General features: G+C 40.0%; 1 protein-coding gene across 6 annotated transcripts in view; it reads right to left on the bottom strand.

Moving 5' to 3' along the window:
• PLCB1 (phospholipase C beta 1) overlaps positions 1–14,401 on the bottom strand; it is a 375,296-nt gene that overhangs the window by 206,122 nt on the left and 154,773 nt on the right. The gene's annotated exons all lie outside the window — the stretch shown is intronic.

Genomic DNA, 14,401 nt, shown 5'->3' with positions numbered 1-14,401 from the left:
AGATGGAGAGGGCTGAGCTTTCAGAGCAGCTGGGAAGGTTGTGATGAAGCACTGGGAGAAAAAGCACAAGGGCAGCAAAGTGTTGGTAAAGCTCCTGGAGAAACATGGAATCTCCAGTACGGGGGATCTTCCCTAAAAGTCCATTTTAGGGACATTCAGAAGAACAAGAACAGGAGAGAGATAAAGGCAGACTGTCAGACTGACCTGGGAGTCTAACAGATCAGCTTCCCATCACAATGATCGTTATCAAAACCAAATCCAACTGCATCCGTGAGATTTAAGCTGTTACAAGACAGGTGAGAAGTTTAAGATGGGCTCTCATTTTCAGGATAGTTAGCCTAAAACACAAGCTGCTCCAACCCACAGTATATTGCTAAAAGCCATCTTCATGACTGTTAAAACACTTGGTAGATGACATTGTGTGCCCCGCCTGTTTGTAACTGTCTACTTTCCTAAATTTATCTTTCCTATGACACTCAGTTGATGCTTTTAACACCCTACTGTTCTGTCACAGCTCCATTTCTGAATCTTGGAAAATACATAAAATTGTAACCCACCAAAAGCTCTTTAAATGAAAAAAATCTTTTAATCCTTCTGGAGTTAGATTTTTAAAATAGCTGTCATTGAATTTTCTATATTTAATTATTCATTAAAACCAAAGAAGGAAAACAAACTCCGTCTGGTTAAATGGTCATTTTAAAAAATGGGAAATATTTTCTAAATGTTTCTCAAGAAGCAAAAAAGATGCCTGTTTCACATTACTTTTTGGTTATGATAAATCCAGGAAAGCTCATAACCAGCCCAGGAAATATGTATGTAAATATTCATCATATGAATTTGATTGGAGGGCAGTGGGGCTGTAGTCTCACAGTTTTGGGCATTGTGGGCTGGGAGTGGGAAGGAGAAGTGGAGAGAAGGTGGCTCAGTCATCCTGTGGAGGAGGAGGCTCTGGAATGAGCAGCTGAGAGCCTCCTTCCTGTCACTGAATTCTAGAGAAGGCGAAAGCTTTCACAGCCCTGGGCATGCATGCAGAATGCTCCTCTCGAATGCAAGCCTGGAAGCTTCTGAATGCAGTGACAGTGGAAGCAAAGTAATAACCTGCACAGGATTAAAAGAAAAAAAATCTACAAAAATCATGCAATGGACATGAATGCTGATATCACTGCGAGAGAGGAAGAGATGTAGCAAATACGAAGCACACACAGCATAGGAGTTGGAAGTGACAAGCGCACAGAGCCCTCAGCCTCTCAGTGCACCGTGCCTCAAACCCTTGAATAAACTTCAACGCAGTGGCACATTGCCCTGGATACAGTGCAGCTTTGAGATCGACTGCCTCAGATAAAACAATAGATTTGTGACTCAAAACAGACACTGCCAGAATTTCCTGTGGAATGCCTGAGCGTGTCTTTCAGAACAAAGTGCTTATTACCGGGACTTGCCATCCCAAGATCAACACTAACCTTGACATCTGCTTATCTTCTTCCAGAAAACTACCTTGCTTAGTTTTTACAGATTGAAAGCCTTTTGGTTGCCAGCAGTTAGAACGGTGCTTACTGGGGGGGAAATGCCACAAAGTGGTAATGGTGTTGCTGCAGGATGCGGTCCTGCTGAAACAAACAAACAAAAAAAACCTGATAATGCAGAGACCTTTACAAAGAAGAAATTCTTGATCTCTCAAATAGAAACACAAAGCAAGCCCTGTCCAACTTCATTCCACAGAATACTTCTGCAGAAGCCAGGAGCCCACGGCACGTCTGCCTGCTGCCAAGCCCTGCTGCTGCCGGGGCTGTGCTTGCTCTGCCTCCTTCCTGTCGCTGTCAGCCTGGTGACAGGCAGGAGATGAGAGCTTTGCTGGACACAGCCTCCCCAAAATTGCCTGCAGAGATGTGCACTGCTGACGGCAGCTGTGAAGCTCATGCTAACGACACCCTTGTGCTTTTCCAAAACTCTTACAGCCATATGCGCCACTGAACTGATCCCCAAGAATTCAGCCATCAGCACAGCTTTCTTTCCTCCAGCTAATGACCTTATTTGGGAAGGCCATTAGAAGCATTTATGGCAGAAGGAAGCAGCCTCCTTACATCTGTCAGCACAGCACAAGCTCTTCCTCTCCTTGTCCTGAACTGCACAGGGCGGAAGCGGTGGAGACAAGTCAAGGTCATGAGCAGTGTTGTATGCTGAGCCATGCCTGCTGCTTCTCTCTTGGTGCTTTCCATCTCAGCACTGCATTCTGTTTTCTTCCTTCTCCACCTATGGGATGTCTACATGAGGGTTGCAGTACCTTCCCCAAAGACTAGTTTCATAAATTAATATGTTTTAACACTTCTCTCCTCTCCCTCCTCTGGTCTCTCACACCTGCAGGGGCTGCATCCAGTTCCCTGGGCTTTCGCTTCACATAAGGAGGTGCCAAAATAGCTGCAGAGGTGGTGAGAGTGGTGGCTCCTTCACACTGCCATAGGGTTCATGGACATCAAAGAAAAAACAACTTAGTCTGTGACTCATGGTTGAATTCTCTAAGGAGAAGAGCACAGTGGTGTTCTGTATCCCAAAAGACAGTAAAACCCTCTGTGCACAAAGCCTTAAAGTCTGCAGAGAGAACCCTATATGCAGTATTTTTCTGTTTCCACGGTCACAGATTCACATGTGCTTCCTTAGGAATTTAATAGGATCATATATGCTGAGCTGTAGGAACATGAAGTTCATGAGACAGTATCAAGGATGCTAGCAGCTCATAACACAAACTGCACTTAGATGTATGCAAACTAAGGGCCTTAAACTCCCTGTAGGCTGTACTCTACCAACTGCAGGATGATCCATTGCATTCTGCTGAAGTTTTAAAAAAGAGATTTTAGTGCTCATTCCAGAAGCGTATGATAAAGAATCATGGGCACAGTTTTTCAGATTCAAATTAATCTAGACAATTTTAAATTCATGTGCAAATAAAGCAGTAATGGGAACATTCTTGATAATTTTAATTATATTGGAGTTAAACACATAATGGATGAAGACATAAGAATATCAAATTTAGCATGAAAAATTAGGTTTTCATAGCCATCATTTCCATACACGTTAAGCTCTGAAATAATGCCACCATATTGCGGAACTAGTTTCAGGTGCTAGCTCAGACATAGGAAAGGTGAACCCAGCTTTCCTGCTGTTACAAAACAAAGCCTTCTCCTGCTTGCTGTTCCCCACACTGTTTTTCTCTCATTGGGCACTGCAGCAATGCTGTCTGGGCAGCTTCAGCCCAGAACTGAGCCCCAGCAGCTATCCTGCTGAGTCCTTCCCACGGTTACTTCCATGTCTTAAACCGATGTCTATGCCTCTTCTCTAAACTTCTTTCCAAAGCCCTATCAGAGCAATCAGCAAAAACAATTACACGCCTGGATGCCAAGCACCCCTGTAAGCCTCCCACTTTCTTCTTCCTTCCATCACTAAAAGCACTCCCAAGAAAATCCTCCCCATGTCATTTCAACTCAGTAATAAATGGTTTTGCCCCATGATTTCCAAACTAATGCCCAAGTTCACAACTGTGGTCTTGTCTGTTCTTATAACCTCTTATTAAAATTTCATTCGATTTCCTCTCTGCTGGCACCTATTACTTCCTGCTTTTTCTGTTTACCTCTTCAAGAACAGAAAGGATTCACTTGTTGGGAAAAACTAACTGCTTTTGTGAACAATGTTATTTATAGGGATTGGAAATTTTTCTGATTAGCAATTTGGAAGGCTTTGTAATTTCTGCTTGTCTTTCCAAATAGATCCTTGAGAATTGGTGTGTTCATTCTTTTCCTTCTTTTGCATCCTTCCTTTTTTGGCTTCTCAATGAAAGAGGAAATGGAGAAAAAAAGGAAAGAGAAGGGGAAGGATAAGAAATAAGTTGTAAAAAGCAAGAATTTCACAAAAACAACACAACTAAACAGAAACAGCTTTAAAAAAAACAACCTCTTTGAAAATATTTTGTCAATTCTATTATAGCAAGTTCTGTTAACTCTCCAAGCAACTAAACACCCAAAGGGCAGTGAATGCATGTTCTATCTCCTGTGCTGGGACAACCTACGCTGCCTTGGTTGGAGGCACACAACCAGTTTGCCATAAGGAGCCCAGGATGCTTTGATATGTGGGAACTTACCCACCCTGAATGAGGTACTCTGGATCGTGCCTGTTAAAATGCATCACTTTATGTACAGCGTGTGAACACCTGAAGTGTCTGTTTAAATATAAGCTCATAAAGCACCTGTTACAAATACTCACCAAAAACAAAACAAAAAAAATTACTTGATCCTTACACACCTTCCTTAATGACAGTTGTTTCAACCCTGCCTTAATTATTTTAAGAGTAAAAATGTCTCTCTCCTTTGGATAGGTTTAATTCTTGTTTTTAGAGGAAGATAAACAGAAAACAGATGCTTAGCAAAGAAAAAGCTGCCATCACTACAAGTTTCTGTATTGCTGTTGCTGCTCAAGTTACTACATGTCGCTATGGGCAGGATGGTAATTGAGAGAAATGTTAGGCCAAGGAACTGGCAGGTAGTTTTGTGTCCTGGAAGCGCTCATGAGATTTTGCAAGAGAACAATGTCAGAGCAACACTGAAAGTCCCTGTTTCTTTCTTAATTGTAAGGCCAGTAGATGTGATCAGCAGGTCAGCAGTCTGGCCCACTTACCAGCATCAGATACAGAGCAGTGCTGGCCTCCCTCTCATACTTGGCCCTCATGCTTGCAAATTGTTTATTCTCTTTTGCCCAGTATGATACTCACAGTCTTTTTATACAATCTCAACAATAAAAATTAAAGTGAAAACACAAGTTTTGCTAATAGACAACAAACTTAGAGCTCACTCCATTCAACTGTCTCACAACTGGAAAACAGGAAACAGCTAGATCTGACCACTCACAAAGCAATAGAAGAACTTGGCATTTAGTCTATCTGCCCGCTACAAGCAGCAGTGTTGAAGGATATTCTTGAGATGTTCAGCTTCCCAGTCTATTGAGTTTCCCAATCATTGTTCCACATCACCAGCAACCAGAGAGTGGGCAACAACTCGCAGCCTCCCTTGATTGCCTAATTAGATAGGGGGATGGCAATGGGGAGATAATAATCATACAGTGGTGTCAGGATTTGACACTTTAATTAATGAGATGTGAGTCTCTTAGAGCCACATTCGTGCTCCACTCACTTTGAGTTCTGCAATGTACCTGAAGGCAAATCCCACTCCAAGGAATGGGGGTTTTCACTAGCCCCAATTCCTAGTAGCTTGTAAGCACCCTGGGAAAAAAAACAAACAAATATGTTTTTGTACTAGTTGTGAATCCTAAAACCCTAAAATCAATTTATTTTCCTACCACTTCCACTGTCCTATTCAAATATGCATAGCATGCCCACTGTATTTTTATAGAGGGAACTGTGAGAAGCCCAGAGATCTCAGTAACATCACTGTAACTTAAACTAAGTCCCAAGACGTCTTTGGGCTTATAGACAAATTCCTTGTCAGGGTGTTAGTAGTGTATTATTTCCACTGCTAAAAACACAAGGCAAAACAAAATGATCTGTTATGTTCCTAAAAAAAAAAGAAAAAAAGAAAGAAAAGAAAATAGCCATGGAGCTGGAATATTACATTTCATTAATACTACCTGTGTTGTAAATACATTCCTATTAAAGACAAAACATTTAAAAACATTAAAGACAAAAACATTTTTTAGTTTGCTTTTTCTTGCTGTTCTCTAATGAGTATACTCCAATATGAAGATCCCTCTTTGCATTTCAATGATTTGAGTTTTTTTTGTTTTCACAGAATCACCAAGGTGGGAAAAGACCTCCATGATCATCTACTCCAACTGTTCACCTACCACCAATATCTCCCCACTAAACCATGTCCCTCAGTCCAACATCTAAACATTTCTTGAACACCTCCAGAGATGGTGACTCCACCACCTCCTTGGGCAGCCATTCCAGCACCTGACCACTGTTTTGGAGAAGAAACCTTTCCTAATATCTAAGCTGAACCTCTCCCATCCCACCACTAGTTAGGTAGCAGAAGAGGCCAACCCCCACCTCACCAAAACCTCCCTTCAGGCAGTTGTAGTGAGTGATAAAGTCTCCCCTGTGCCTCCCCTTCTCCAGACTAAACAATCCCAGTTCCCCCAGCTGTTCCTTATCAGACTTGCGCTACAGACCCCTCACAGTTTAATTGCCTTTCTCTATTTGTTGTTTTTGTTGTCGTTTTTATCTTTTCAGTTTGTACAGAGTAAATAGTTTGGTTTATCTTTGAGGTCTGTAAATATCAAAAGGTAACTCACAAATTACATTGTATTCTTGATTCCTGAGTACCCCACTACTGCTCTCCAAAAAGTACTTTTAAAACCAGGATATTAGAAAGAAATCAGATACATTAAATGAGAAATCAGGAGTTTGAAGATTAAGGTCACTGAAATCGTTCCATTCTCCTCATACCAATTTAATATAATGGGCTTCAAATCAGGGCGGTGAGGCCCTGGCACAGCTGCCCATAGAGACTGTGGGTGCCCCATCCCTGGAGGTCCTCTGGGCCAGGATAGATGGGAGCCTGAGCTGGTGGGGGGCAGCCCTGCCCATGGCTGGGGGTGGGACTGGGTGGGGGTTAAAGTCCCTTTGAACTTAAACCGTTGTATGATTCTATGAGTCATGTGACAGCTCTGTGCTCATAAGGCTCATAAGCCCATAATGAGCTGATCATGCTCAAACAAAAACAAATTCCAGTCAGTTTACCTATCAAATAAATTCCAGAAATACAAGAGAAGTAGGTGAAAAAAAAAAAAAAAAGTGCAGATATAACTTCAAGAACTTTGAGAGCCTTCACAAAATTTAATGAAAAACTAATATTACACAATCTGGAGCTGGGCTATCAAACTAAAAAAATACATTAATATTTCTCTGTATCACTGTAGGAACTTCTTCAAAGCAGGGAAAAGTTTTCTATAAATCGCTCAGAAAAGAAACTACTAAAAAAAAAAACAAATCCTACCTTAAGTTATGAAAATCTGTGTTTGAAACATAAAAGCTCTAGATGTTATTTCCCTTCTCTCAGAATGTGAACAGCAAGTTGAACAACCTAATCTCTTAAAGATTTATTTTCTTACTCGTGTGTATGTGACTCAGCTAACTTTTAAAAGTAGATTTCAAAATGTCTGCACAGGACCATAAAGCAGCACATACAGAATAACAACCTATGGCTGAGGCACTTCCAAAGTAGGCTATTTCTGCCTTGAAAAATTGCAAAGGAACCTCGGGTTAAGGAAGTGCAGTACTTCAGAAAGTAACATTGATAATGCTGCACATAATGTGCGATGATGCAGTTTAGATAGGAAGAAAATAACATGGTAGGATTGAAACCATGGGTAGAATTTTAAGTAGGCAGTATGAAATATCCCAAACTGCTTTTATGCTGTTCCTATTAGCACAGCTCTTCAAAATATTCTTTAAGATGCTTCAGTTTAAGATCCCAATAAATGACACTTATAGCTGCCTCAGTGTGTGTACAACACTACTTCAAAGCACGTTGTTCCCTTTATTGTCATTTTTACTGAAATCCTCATAAAATCCAGCAAAATGAAATAAACCAAAATCCTCGTGCAAGGAAGAAACAGTTCTGATGGGTGACTTTCAAATGTTATGCTGTGTGTTTGTAAGAGCAATTCTGTCAATTTCTTAGAAGAAAAGATAAATAAGGCTTGTGAACAAAATATATTTCTGCAATTCATCCAAATATAATACCTACAGCAACACTGCTCACAGCCCCTTGCAGGTGCAAAGCTGATGCTTAAAGCTGTCACTATGCGTGTGGGGGGGGGGGGGGGGGGGGGAGGAAGAATTCCTTGCTAATTGGCAGAGGCTGAAGATGAAGAATGCCTAAAGCATTTTGAGTCACGCTTTCCCTCAGCTGGCAGTTTCAAGAAGAGCTCGGGGGCAAACCCACAAGAGCTCCAGCTCATAAGGTTCTGCTTCCTAGAATGGCTGCAGGGAGCCTGGTGACCCCACAGGGGCAGAGGAAGCCGGGGCAGGGCAGCCTGACCCCACAGTCTGCAGCACAGTAACTGCCATAATTCCTAAGAAACTTGTGGCCATGGCCCCAAGCAGAATCCTTCTCTCCAGAAGAATAAAAAATGAGGAAGATAAAAATCCAGCTCAGCTTTGCTTATTTGGCTCTAAAATACAGAGCAATCCAGACACATTCACTTTAATAATGCCCCGAGGGCTACTTCCCAGGTTCCAAGCGTTATTTATTCTTTCTGATGACCTCCCAGCTCCACAAGAAATGGGCTTAATTTCCTTCTGCACTCAAAGTGCAAAGATTCTCTCTTAATTACCTAAGTATCTGCAGCAACTTTTTCTAGCTGCACAAGATTGTCTCAAGCTCTCCAAATATGCTCAGCCACCAGAATGTCATTCATTTCATGAATGCGTGCAAAACTGAACCTTTGAACCGTTTCAATCAATTAGCTTTTAATTGTTGTTTAGCAGCCTTATAATAACTACAAATATTTTCCCAAATTCTGGTAAAGCTGAAATGAGCTGTGTAATCTGGAGTTCAGTCTCTCCACAAAGACTATTTAAATATTGTTGGCATGTGTATATTTACAACATTATCTTCTGAGCAATTCTTCAGATTTATTTTTAGACTGACAGTATTTACTGAGAGCTCCATACATCAGATTTTTGTCAACACTGAAACTATTGAAACCAGTTCATATTAAGTTCAAGTTCATGGGAGCCAGAGTTTCATCCAGAATAACTCAACATCGCTCTATTGATTACACAGCTGCTCATCTGTCTTGGCAAACAAACAGGATGCTGGAGACCTCCTACGTCTGCTTTCCTATAAACATGGGAGCATTTTGTTTATCACACACCTTCTAATTTATAATATTTCAGGGAAGTAATCAACAAGGTTGGCAGCCTGTGGCAGGAGGGATGGAACTTCATCCTTAAGGCTCCTTCCAACCCAAGCCATTCTATGATTCTCCAGCTCCTTCACGTAATTACATTAATTTTAAGACTGAATTTTAAGATTGAAAATAAATAGCTCTGAGTGGAAAAAAAACCCAGCCTTTTATTGAGCTTTATCATTATAAATTGAAAGGTGAGTTTAAAATTCAGATAGTAAATTCTGAATAAAGCAAAACATCACCGATCAGGTGTTTCGTATAACCTCTGCAACACTAGGGGATGTTTACCCAAAACCCATGTAAGTTCTACAAGGTATGACCTTATTTTGTTCGTAAAATTACTTTCAACCCAAATCTAAAACAACAAATTGCGTAGTGCACTTTTTAAAAATCTGCATCCATCTGCATTCATATACAAGTATAAACAATGGGGAATGAAAGAAAATACATTTTGGGGATATGTGCATAAGTGGAAAACTTGCATTTAATCAAGGCATAAAAAGTTTTGGCTCAATGAATAGGTTGACAGCTTTTAATTAGGAGAATCCTGCATATTTGGATGTACAGCATACTTTCGAAGTATTCTTAGAAGACCCAGTTTCTGTTGCTGTATAAGCATCAACTTGCCAAAACCCCTGACCAACATGTACACCTTTCCAACCTTCAGAATTATACATCACTGGGCTGGGAGTCCAGAAATGTATTTAGTATGCATAGGAAATTAAGAGACATTTTCAAACTTCAGGAAGAACTTTAGGTTTTAGGCTTCAGTGATTCAGAATAATTGTTCTCTTCTTCATTACAAGCAAGCTATACTCTTCAATTCAGAGCTGCCTAACCAAGACTCAGTTCATTCTTCCAGGGATGTAGTTTCAATTGTGTATCATAACAGCTATGGAAACAACTTGAAGGAGTCATTTTGAAGGGACGTAACCATTTTTAAAAGGTTCACTTATAGATTTACTGTAGTGAATAAGCAAATGAACCAGGTAATTTTTAATAAGAAGAAAGCATGAAGACCTTAACATGAAGAACACAACACAGTGTTTAGCGTGACAGAGAAGTTTAACCATGATGGTCCTACTCTGCACGCACAAGATGACTATTATTACTGCTTTCTGAAATGACCAACAACTCTAATTTTGTTTACTGTGCTATAGAGCCATTAAGAAGAGTAGATCCACGCGAAGTTCAAAGGACAGCTGGATCAGAATCTGTAGAGGACAAGCGTATGATAGCAAGGGATAAGATGTAAAAAACCAGCAGTTATCAAAGAAAACCTGCCCAGCCAGACCCTCCAAAGCTCTGAAGTAAAACAGCTTTCAAACCGGAATTTAAAAGGAGCAACACACACCCACATTACCTATAACCAGCTACCTGAAAATTTCATTTCCATTTCCATGCTCTGGATTATTCTTTTAAAAAAATTGCCGCCTTCTTCCAATTCTAGCATTTCAATATTGCAGGTGATTTTGTACCTTAAAGGAGTGTGACAGTAATTTTTCTGATTTTGTAAAATATTTACAATTCTTTGTACGGTCACTTTTATTTCTCGCCTAATGAACTTTCATTAGTGTTATTAAACATATTTGCTGCTCCTCTTTAGCTCTATCTTTTGGGAAAAACGTGAAATGTGTTTGCCATGTTTTTGCATCTACGTTGTTGTTCAGGTGGAGCCAGAAGTCCAAGGTAAATATTTAAATAGCATAACAAAGCAGTTATGCCGTTATATAACTCTGCAGATGACTACATTGTCTAATCCTCTTCTACAAATGTATTTGCTTTGAGTAAAGGAAAAACAAGAGTCTAAGCACTAGTTAAACCTATAATTCTTCTTTGTATCAAAACTTGCAGCAAAAGAAAATAAAGGAAGGAAGCAAAGTGGCGATCAAGACAACGCGTCTTATGGTCTCAGTACAGCAGCAAATCTCCCAAACCTCAGTGGATTCTTGATTCTTGTCTGCAAAGCCCTTTATTATTGGCAGCCTGTGTTAGAGGCGGCACGTTCCTGTCAAGATGAACTTTCTCTGTGGTGATACTTGCTTTGTAATTCTGATTCTAGCTTCAAGGACTATAGTCTTTATTTTTTCCATGCAAGTTTTCAGTGTAACATACAACTTAAATCACACAAAATATAAACAGTTTTCCTCAGATTTAGCTGCTGCAATAGCTCTGACAGAATTAAGGATACTGCCAAATCAGGAGGGATCATGCCAAATCCCCACTAGCTTGAGCAGGAGCCTATTTTGTGCATTAGAAGAATCTACTTGAGATACTAAGTCTTTTCTCCACTGCTTGCAAACATTTTCTATAGAAAGTGAATAGACAGTCCTTATGCTAACTTTTTTTTCTGCAGAATTTTAATGAGATTTAATCGTGAAGTGTTAAAAATAATCTCCATTTTAATTCTTAGGAAAATGATAGCATTGTGACTAAAAGAGCAACATAAAACTGACGCTTCTTAGTTTTCATACTCATTTTGTGACCAACATAACCCCTAACAGTTGTGACTTGGCAAGTCAACTACCATTAAAATCTTGGTGGAATTCATCACGTAAACTTTTCAGGTCTTCTGTAAACCACAGGTATCACTCCCCAAACCAGCCATCTCCCTAACAGAAAATCACAGGTGTCCTCTAGAGGTCAGCTATCGCAATATTACAAGAGCAGAAAATTGGCCCTTCAGTTGGGAGTAACACAAACTCAGCCCCAGTAAGAGGAGCTTTTTTTATACCTGTCCTTTCTTCTGTCAAACTGAGAATGATTTCTGTAATCTCGGCAACTAAGGATATATGTATCTAATCTGGTTTTTTTTGTTTGTTTGTTTGTTTTTTTTTTTAATAAATTCAGTTAGTTGAAGACTAACTTTAGTAACACATTCTATTTTTATAAATCATTTAGAGAAGACAGTAACTAAGAAAGTTAGGGATTTTGTTCTAGGGAGAGTTATATCACTGCCAGCATTATTGCAAGGGATGTGAATATGAATCCTGGGGTAAAAGTCTGGAACAAATACTTTACATCTTTGATTTTCTCAATAGAAAGTACAAATATCAGGTACACACGAGAATGATGCAACTATTACCACAGAATTTAAATATATTCAATTTCAATTTTTCTTGCATCGCTTGAAAACTCAGCAAGACTCTGTAGAGCTGCAGAAATACAATTACCAAGATCAATTCAATGCACCATGCCATTAACACTATTATAAAGAGGCTCCAATATGAAAGTATCTCGGGGACAGCACCGCATTCTGCAATACAGAGTGCAATTAGGTCTAAGTCTGATTCGATGAATCTGGTCCTAAGTGGCATACAAATTCTAGATGTCTTTGTCCTCAGATATAAAGGTCAGGCATGTAATGTAGAATTAACTTCACCCAGCAATTAACAGGATAAAACTCCCTACTAACACAGAAGGTCTTCTGTAGCAAGTTGACACTAACAGCAACTATATTTCAAAAACAAAAACAAAGCAAAACAGAAGAAAAGGCATACAAATCTTGAAACACTGATACTTACTGTTCTTAGGGAAAACACTCCTTGACATTTTTTCTCACTTGATGTTATTCATGTGGTGGCACACAGTTGCACCAACAACACATCTAAAGTAAAGTAAAGGTACATCAACACTTTCTGCACTAGAGCTTAAGAGCGCATATTTCTGCACTGCACATTCTAATATCCATAGACAAATGACTGAAAAATAAATATGTACATTAACGGGTTTTTCCTAAAACCTTAACTACTAGTCTAATCAGCAATGGCTGTTGAGTGCTCAACTTCTGATCCAAAAACTCTCTAAAAAAATTTGATCCTGTGTTTGCATTAGAATTAATGCTTCTATTTTACATCAAGCCATGCACCTCCACATCATCTCTTCCCCTGGAGGCTGTGCTCTAGCACCAAGCAGTTTCACAGTTGCACTCCAACTCCTGTATACACAAGCTAGAGGCTGAAAGAACAAGCCTGGTTACTGATGTTCTGTCTCTAAGATGCCTGTGCTGGAGCACCCTGTGGGATCCTATCATTGGTAAGAGGAAGGGCAATGTCTATAAGTGTTGCTTCTGATTTGGGGTGTCCCATGGACCAGGGCTATCTACTCTGCTGGCTCATTCTAGAACCCCTCAAGCAATGTTTAGAAGTACAAATATCCAATTTTCATTCATTGTCAGATTATATTTTATAACAGAGCACAATTCAGCTACTGAAAAACCTGTAACTCCTGATGTTCCCGAGTTTTGTATTTCCTTTGTCTTTCAAAGCAAAACACTAAATCAACACTCTAAGTAAATCAAAACCTAAAAAAAAAGAACCTCTTAGACAATTAATTAGGCACTTAAGTGTTTCTGTAGGATTGAAATGAAATGCATTCAGTAATACTGGGCTGAGATAGAATATATACTGTGACCACTTTGATGTGAACAAAACACCCTCCTAAGTATTTTTCATTTTTCAAAAGATCATACACACCAGGGGTCTTCTGTTTAAAGAGAGACTTTTAGTCCTCTCTGTAACTCACTCTTCTCAAGCATCTGAAGAAAAGAACCCAAAAATGAACTTCCACAAATGCGTGCCATCTCCTGGCTGAACACCTCTTACTGAAGAAAAGTCTGAAATTCTGAAAAGAAGGCTGAAAACAGACACGTTAAACAGGAAAATGGAATTTTACATAGGCTGAACACTTCAGCTTTGCAGGCAGCAAAGTTCTTTTCAGTAAATATTATAGCAATATTCGTAAGCAGCTTCAGTGACTCAGTGGTAAGTCCCTGTATTGCCACGTGGGAAGTTTGAATTTGAATTTGTTTTCCCTGTAGGTTGCCACTTGCCTATTCCTGCGCTGAAATAAAGCCCCAGGTTCTGCAGGGGAGGAATACATTGCATCCACAGGGTGCCATGCAGGGATGGGGCTGGCCGGAGGGGGTTTGAGCTGAGTGGGCTCCAGCAGAATGGTGTTTATCCACTCCCAACTCTGCATAGAGCACAGACAGTGACAGGCTACCATTTCTCAGCTACTGCATATATGACAATAAAAAAGTCAGGAAATTTGCTGGAAGCATTTCACAGATTTCTTCTTGAACCGCACACAAAAACAAGGACCTTACTCCTCATCTCCTCACAGTCTTCCTCCTACCTTCCAGCAGGACAACATGTTAGGCCATGAGTATGTGATCAGTACAAGAGGCTTCTTCTTCAAAGAGCAGTGGAAAGGAATGATCCTTCAGTTAAGTAAGCGGATTGTGCTGAAGAGGTAAGGGGCCATTTTCACCCCAGCATTAATCTAGCCTACAGATGACTTAGCTGAAGTTTGACATACTTAGTTTAAAGGGTGGTAGAATTTCCTTCTTTTTTAGAGTCAGAAAAAAAGACTCCAGAAATTATTATAACTACTCATTTTCGGAGTGCTACAAAACATGTCAACAGAGGCAAAAGTGGGCACTGTGGGAGGGAGGGGAGGAGGGTGCTAAATTACTCCTGCC

The sequence above is a fragment of the Lagopus muta genome, chromosome 2, assembly GCF_023343835.1.
Source record: "Lagopus muta isolate bLagMut1 chromosome 2, bLagMut1 primary, whole genome shotgun sequence".
Classification (NCBI taxonomy): Eukaryota; Metazoa; Chordata; class Aves; order Galliformes; family Phasianidae; genus Lagopus; species Lagopus muta.
The sequence above is the reverse complement of the archived record's forward strand: the minus strand, read 5'-3'. Positions and strand labels throughout refer to the sequence as shown.